Here is an 8,741-nt window from a genome sequence, read left to right as displayed (position 1 = left end):
ATTTGCGACTTAATTTTTTTCACTAATCCGTTAAAAAAATCGTTGCTAATTTCGTCATTTCTAATAAATTTGCGAGGGAATGTTGTCACTAATATGTCACAAAATATTCTGCTATTTGAGTCAGCATATTTGTCACTAAAATGTTTCATTGCTAATGCGTCGCCAATATTTTTATAGACACCACCAAAATTTTCAATGAATTTGTCGCTAAAATATTACTAAATACCTCTAAATGATAAATATTTCATATAAATAATATTTAGAAGGTTCAAAATCTGTAGATAGCAACAAATCACATACTTATGGTGCAAAATATCAAAAGCAATTTATCAATTGTTCTTAAGAGAACACAATTCATCAGCTATGCATAATTTGTACTTTTGAAAAAGGGAGACAACATAAAAAATTACAACTACAAGAGACTAATTAAGGAATACCTTCATCACTTGAAACTACGGGATCAACCACATCCTCATTAGTAGTAGGAGGAGGCACCATGGGTGTCACAAGTGATGGATTGTCAATAGGAGTAACCACTTTTTGTACCCGATCCATAATAACTTGAAGAAAATTATTAGTAAGGGCAATAATCATTTCCTTTACAAACACATACATATTTCTTGTCGTTGTTGATTGAGAAACTGAAGGTGCTACAGATGATGAGGTACAAAGATTCCACCCGTAGTAAGTTTTTACTTCAAATCCAAGTCTGTATATTCTTTTCTTTTGTTCTTCTCCGACAACTTTATAGTATTCTTCACATGGATAAATATCATATTGAGATGTTGTTTTTTCCGTAATATTTCTTCATATTTATCCTATGATAAAATGCGAAAAAGAGAATATTAAAGATAAGGAACAAAATTATAATGGAAGAAAAAAAAAAAAAACATACATAACCTTTTAGCTTAATAAAATAGGCATCAAAACAATTAACACCCATGGAATTAGGATCAACTTTGAATAGAGAACAATTACTATTGATTTACAAGGTCACAACAGAACATGAAATACACAAGACTTTGGGTGAAATTACACTGTACAACTATGGTCTAGAACAAACACATCAACTTTATCATTCATATTCATTAATGACATTCTGGAATCCAACAGGAAGATGACTTCTCATATAATAACATACAGGGAAGATGATCAGGTAAGAAATAAGGGTGATGAAAACAATGATAAAAAAAACAAAGGCAAACAACAAATTGGTCATGACAATAATCAACAACTTGTGGAGAAGGTTACTCATGCAATGTCAAATGTTCTGTGCCTTTTCCCTCGAAGTTACATTTATTTATTTATTTGCTCTCTATTGATCCAAGAAAATAATTTGAATTCAGTTTATCGACTTCATCAAGAATGGAAGTACTCAAAACCTCACCTAAAGAATGACTATCGGACAATGATCCTGCAATGAATTGGACTATTGTATGTATTGCAAGCATCAAGGACACCTTGTAGATATGATGCACAATCAAGAAAATAGATGAGGAATACCAAAGGAGAAAGGAGCATGAAGCTGAGAAAAGAAAAAAAACGAAGCAGGCACCTCTGAAACAGAAAAAAGAACAACAGCCTGAGAACAAGGAAAAAAAGAACATAAATCCAAAGATCATAAATCAACAATATCTTTGTATACTACTTTCAACAACATTTTAAGCCAAATTTCCTTTCTAATAACAAATGACATGCATATCTTCAGATATGTTTCAAAGTTTTGGACTTACATGGACAATTCGAGAGCGTTCACCAACAAAAGATTTGCCATCATCACCATGCATATAGACATGCAAATGTAACTAGCTCGATTTTGGATCTCATCCCTTTTCAATAGCTTTTACAAAAGAAAAACACTTTTTAGATACAAAAATATTGTACAGATATCATATAACCTAAAGATCTTACATATATAATTTGTGAAATATATACTTATAAGTTTCTTGCGATGTCCTCGAATTGAGATGGAGCCACCTGTGTGAGTCGCAACAACAAATTCCAGTCGCCACACCTTTTTTTTTTGCATTTGTTTCTGACTTTTTAATATACTCATCACTTTCCAAAGTTGTGTCCATTTTTTCAAAACATACTCAGGTACATAACCTGGGCTAACACCTCCCCCCCTTTTTTTTATTATAGAAATAAAATTTATGTATTTTATAGTCATCTTGACCAACCAGTGTCTCTTCACTTCACTTTCCCTAGTAGAAACATCCCAATAGAATTTTTTTCTGAAATAAATTTGAAAGTAATATATAAATATCCTATCTATTATTACAAATACACTTTATAAACTTATCTATTTGAATTCTCCAAAATAACCATCTTTTACATCGTTTGAAACACTTCCTCAATTAATTTCATTGGGATCAACATCATTTCTGAAAGACTTGGTTATGAAACTAGAGCATACTATAGAAGGTTGGATTCTCAATTGATTCCATTGGAATCAACATCATTTCTGAAAGACTTGGTTATGCAACTAGAGCATAAGATAGAAGGTTCCAACCTTCGTAAATTTGAAGACATTATTTGGAGAGTTATTATAAACAAGACATTATATATGTGAGTGCTAAAAAAAAGAATACTCAGATTATAGTAGGCAACTGAATTTTCTGATCCATCAATTAGCATTGCTTAACACGGAATCTTAAATTATAATTTGTTTACTGGAACTTGTGGATGCTAAGACTACCATTATTAACTAAACTTAAGTATAAGCAAGTTATAGGATAAAAGAAAGAGAGTAGACTAACCCCGTAGACCTTATAAAAATAAGAGTTCGTGAGTGGCTACTACTAGAATCAGCATCAATAATTGTGTTTGTATGACCTCTTGAGTTGCTTTGAGTAGATAGATCCTCTTCAACAATTGGATTACTACAATCTCTTGGGATGCTCTGAGTAGACAGACCCTGAAATATGGGATTACTTTGATTTGGTGTAGCTAGATGTGTCTCGGAAATAGTTGGGTGGTACTTTGAGCTGATACTTCAATTGTTGGGGTAACACCTTGTTGAGGAGAAACTATAGTGCGCATCGAAATAGTTGACATGCTTAGATGAATAGCAGGGCTACTCCTACCAAAAGGCTTTCCACGACCTTTGCCTCGAGCCACACCTATAAAAAAATATAACAGTGTAACGTGTAGTTGGCTTCCTAAAAAAATGTATTATCATGTCTAAACAAAGAAACTTTCAGTGATGTGGAACTACAAACACAACAGGCATGGGAGTTTCTATCTAATGTCAAAACAAAATACTGACACACCTACATAGCATGAAAAATATCGGCAAACTCACATAATATCATGTTGTATGAAAATGAAAGGAGACTAGAAAAAGACTATCACAGAAATAAAAAGAAGCAAGTCCAATGTTTTTTACAGTGTGATGAAAGCAATATTCGTAGCTGACAATACTTGCAGCAATTATTCACTACATATAGAAGGCACCAAGGAAACAAACATGTTACAAATAGAACATGGATAGAAAATATACTAGTTAAAGTAGACGAAAAAATATTTCAACAACAGTTTCTAGAGTCAAACATTTAATCACTAGTATAAATCAAAGTAATCTGCCTCACTGAAGTGTGACGAAAAATTAAAAATACCACTAAAAAAACTTGTAGAACAAGTTAAAAAACTTTTGCCTGCATACAAAAAAGTGAAATAAGTATCATTGAGTTTGGTTTGAAGATTTACACAAAGAATGAGCTTCAAAAATCTATATCAGATTCTGAATATTTGAATGCAATCACAAAAAGAATTTTAGAGAACAGGAGAAGCCTTTTAAGATTCTGAAAAGTTGAATACCATCAAATTATGTGTTTCTAATAAGGCACCTAAACCTGATGCTTACATTCTTTCATCAAAGTTGGTACGTATAACACTAATGTAAAATGACCACAAAGCATAACATTTGTTCCAGTTTTCGCTGTGGCAAGGAAGAGAACACAAACTCTCTTTGTATAGTCCATCAATGATAATTAAAAGATAGTAGCTCAAAGAGAGGACAAGGTGAATGTGGAGATTTTCTAGGCATCCAAAGCATCACAAAACACCTCTCATTCAAATGGAACTTTCAGTTACCTCATATTTATAACATTAAGTGAATGTGGAGATTTCCTAAGCATCCAAAGCATCACAATATTTTAACATCAGATTGTCTTGGTTATTAACAAGAACAATTAACAATAACATCAGCTTGTCTTGGTTATTATCGAGAACATGAAACAAACAAGTAACAATTAAACACTTGATATATAAATGAGTTGTTGTATTGAGTTTCATAAACACTTACGAAGTGAGTGGTGAATCAGGAGCCCTTCAAAACTAGTCGATCAGTCCACTCCAGTTAGATACATTTCATTCAAATTTCGGATAATTTTCTTTTTACGATAAATTATGGGCTCTCTAAATTAGAAGTTCTCTTATCTTACACTCATACACAATCTGATGAAAAATTATCAAACCATACTAAAAAGGCTTAGTATAAAAATAAGAATAAGAAGTAAACCTTAATTGTAAGCTGATATGACAGATCACATCGATTTAAAGAGTCTCGCCTCCTTATAATACCTCAATTATCCAAATAGAATAAATTAATTGAAAAAAGAACGATATACCTCATCTCAACCAACTTTTTAAAAGTGTACAAGTTATAATATTCTTATACAATAACTGAGAACTAGATTATTAAATCATTAATCTAGTGTGTCAGCACTACTTAACTAGCAAATAACTTAACAAGAAATTTAAACCTCACAAAAAATATAAAAAATATTCATTCTAAATGAGAGAATTTCACTAAGTCTTTGCAGTAGCATCTACTTTCCCCAACAATGACTCTCACTAGTAGTATCGCACAGAATAAAATTAATTGCTAAATGATAGTACACGACTAGTATTATAAAACTATAGATATTTCTCATATAAATAACATTAAAAAACTTGTTCTTTCAAATGAAATTAATTTCTTATATGAGATGGTTGAGGCAACATTTTTCTTTTGTAATTTCAACAGAAATTATTTTCATGAGATCTTAAAACATGAACAGTAAGAAGGATGATGATGGAAAGAAGAAGAAAAAGGGGAAATAGAACACTTACTGGATGTCAATGTGTTTCTTTTAGCTTCACATACACTGAATTACAATGTCTTTCTTCGGAGACAAAAAGCTGAGACAAAGAAAAATTCAATCACAACCACAATTTAACCCCAAATCACCTAAATCAGTATTTTCAACACCTTTTACATTGTTTAATTAATAAGATGAACAGAAAAACAACTTTGTATATATAAGCATTGCATAAAGGCAAAGGATTACAGTGGGTTGATTATCATGTTGGAAATGTTTTACTATAGTTAAACTACGACAAATCCTGTAACGGCTACCAACAATTCACATAGTTTACACCCACTAATTTCAAAATTGAGGTTGAGACATTATCGATTGATTCATGAACCAAAAAGAGCCAAAAGAAGAACACATCAAACCACAACTCAGCACAACACATATACAATTTACTCAGATGATGCAGATACTATCAAAACATCACCATCAACAAAGATACAACAAGTTTTCATCCAAGAAACACAAATTCAGCACAAAATCCGCAATTTTTCACCTGGATAATAATGCAATATCCCTAAAAATTAAAACTTGTACAAATAATACCCATATCATAAGCATCATATTAATCCAAATATAACAAAGCACCCCAAAAATGAAATATTTATCTATATAGAGGAGATGAACATAAGTATATTTTGTAAAAAGTATGACTAAACAAAACTCCATCTCCTCCAATGTTAAGAATTTCTATTAAAATGAAAAATTTGATTTTCTCTTACAAATACCACTTCCACCCCTTTCAAGGGTTTCTCAAGGGTTATGCATCCCAACAACCATAAATCTCGGCAAGAGAATCACGGCACCACCATGTCTTACATAGAGGAGATGGACATAGATGAACAAAGAGAAATTACCTTTCACCTGAGGCAGTAGAAGCGCGAGAACATCTCTAGACTGAGGATGAAGAAGACGGGATCTGATATAGAAGTTCACTTGAGGAAGAAACGGGAGTTCACCTGAGGAAGAAAACCCTATTACTTTAGGGAAAATGTTTTGTTCTTCCCTTTTTGTTTTGATCTGAGTTAATAAAGTTCCAACTAAGTTAAAAAATATTTGTAACAAACTTAATGACGGATTATGACATCCATTGCTACTAAAATGATTATTTATTTAGAATAAATTTTAGCGATGGAAAATTCTATCACCGTATGATTTAAAATTCATAAAAATATATTTATTAAGCTAGCAATGATATTCCGTCACAAATTTCGTCGCAACAAATTAGTAAATTTTTTCACACCCATTTTGTTCAAAAATCCGTAGCGAAAATAAGGGTGTCAAAGTTTCGCTCTATTTTATAGCGACCCAAAAGAATATTCCATCCCAAATCCGTCGCTATATTATAACTCAAAAAATTATTAGTAATTTTTGCAACAAAATGGCTATTTCGTTGCTAATCCGTTGCTACTTAGTGACGGAATATACATTGTCACTAAGATCCGTCGCTAAACACTATTTTTTAGTAGTGTAAGTATCATAGGAATACAAGATAAACAACAATCTCAGGGAAATTATTATACGATTGATATTTCTTGTATTTTATTGATTAAGAGAAATAGATCATGAATGTAGAATATAAATGCATTACTTCTCTAGAATTCAATGTTTTGTTTAACAAGGTCAAAGTGAGAATGTACTAGAAGAGTTGGTGGTATTCTAGTTAAAGATTACACCAGGCAACCTTCTTCTTATTCATCTAAGGAGGAAAATAGTTTCTAAAGGTTAACAATTTTGATATTTATCATGTATGTCTTTGGAAAAAGTTCTACTAATCGTATGGTTTTCGAATGAATTTTCCTTGGCAAATTGTTGCCTTTAAAATTCACTAGTTTGCTGAATGAGACATGTATATTTTTGTTTGATAAAATAGTATGTCAAAATTTTATAGTTGGAAGACTATTTGAAAAGAAAAAATATTTCTATGTGATAATCTATAAACATATTTTATTCTGTTTAGAATAAAAAAAAAAAAGTTTTGTAGTTTTGTAGTTCCTGTAAATTTGTTTGTGTCTGATTGTTGTAGACTAAAAACTTTTTGTAGTTTTCTAACTAAACAAATTGGATTTTGCAATTGCTTTGAAAAATATGAAAGTTTCACATAATAAGTCAATGTTGTACTTTTTATTTTCTATAATCTTCATTGTTAAATAGAAAAAACTGTACAAAAGTATGTCTTTATTATTAGTATTCTAAATACTAAGGGGCCGTTTGGTTACGGTATAACTTACTTTTTATTCATTAATAAAACAATGTATTAAATTATGCTATGCTTGGTAGAAATCTTTGTTTAGGTAGAATCAACATATCTTATACCATGTTTGGTTACATTTTTGTAATCCTACATAATTAATACCAACATAACTTATGAGGGAATCTATGTATAAAGTTATGCAGGGTAGAAGGTGGAATAAGTTATGTGTCTATTAGTTATACATGTATTAAACTAATAAATTACTATTTATCCTATTAATTTATTTTATTGTTTTTAATTGGAAACTTTATTGTTTTCCTATATATAAGTTTGTTGTTTTTATTTCTTTTTTATATTTAGACCATTTTTATTTCTTTTAATTTTTTTAATTGAAAACTTTATTATTTTCTATCAAAATGTGTTGTTTTTATTTCTTACTATATATAGATTATTTTAATTTCTTTTATATACTTACCGTTTTGATTGATTTATGCAAATATAAATATTTTTTTAATATTAGAAATTGATTGTATATTTTTTAAGGTACATATGCTAATTAAATATTAGCATTATATATTATTCACTATCTTTCACATTTTATTAGTACGCATTATTATTTTGTAAATAATATATAATAATAATTTACAACAAATTTAATATTCAATAGTTAATAATTCATGTATTGTAATCTCCAAACCCTGCATAGCCAATACTTGCATAACTAAACCCTGCATAACTAATACCTACATAACTAAACTCTGCATATCTAATACCTGCATAACTCTAACTAGTAACCAAACAATCCCAAAATGGTATGTCTATCTGTGATAGAAGAAATTGACGAGTGACTTAGAATTGGTATGTTTGTGCCTCTATGGAATGAATTTTGACACTATTTAAGGATTGTCAAAGAGAAATGATACTCTATAATTCTTTCGTAGAATAATATTTTCAAAAGAGGTTTCATACTATGAATGACATTTTGATAGTTTGGGAAAATATGTGGAAAAACTACTTTCAAATACTTCAAAAAACATTTTTGAGATCACATTTAAAATGTGGTGGTTCTTTGCTTCTGATAAAAATAAAACTAGCCTTAGTGTGTAATTTAATTTTGGAGCCAAAAATATGAAATTCAATGATATTTTTGTATTATGTTAGACCCACAAAATTCTTGGAGTATATTTGGTATTGTGGTTGTTGAGTTTCTCTATTACTATAATATGATGTTACTAGTATGAAACTACCAAATTATATGTATACTTGTTCAAAATGGTTGAATTCTTTTATGAAAAAGTGTCACTTAAAATGTGGTGATTTTTTCATGTAATGATAGTCTATTATATATAATTATTTGTATATACATGAATATTGGTGAATAGTCATTTGTCATATTTTGTAAAAGAAGC

The 8,741-nt window shown here is 30.0% G+C and overlaps 1 long non-coding RNA gene across 1 annotated transcript; it reads right to left on the bottom strand.

The window, feature by feature from the left end:
• Nucleotides 1-561: 561 nt before the first annotated feature.
• Nucleotides 562-6,359, bottom strand: LOC104645029 (uncharacterized). The gene is made up of 5 exons (XR_738956.4): nt 5,996-6,359; nt 5,116-5,184; nt 2,760-3,122; nt 1,734-1,840; nt 562-818 (listed from the first exon to the last, which is right to left on the bottom strand). It is a non-coding gene; the product is annotated as an uncharacterized lncRNA (long non-coding RNA).
• Nucleotides 6,360-8,741: the final 2,382 nt, after the last annotated feature.

This window comes from Solanum lycopersicum, chromosome 12, assembly GCF_036512215.1.
Source record: "Solanum lycopersicum chromosome 12, SLM_r2.1".
NCBI classification, from domain to species: domain Eukaryota; kingdom Viridiplantae; phylum Streptophyta; class Magnoliopsida; order Solanales; family Solanaceae; genus Solanum; species Solanum lycopersicum.
The sequence above is the reverse complement of the archived record's forward strand: the minus strand, read 5'-3'. Positions and strand labels throughout refer to the sequence as shown.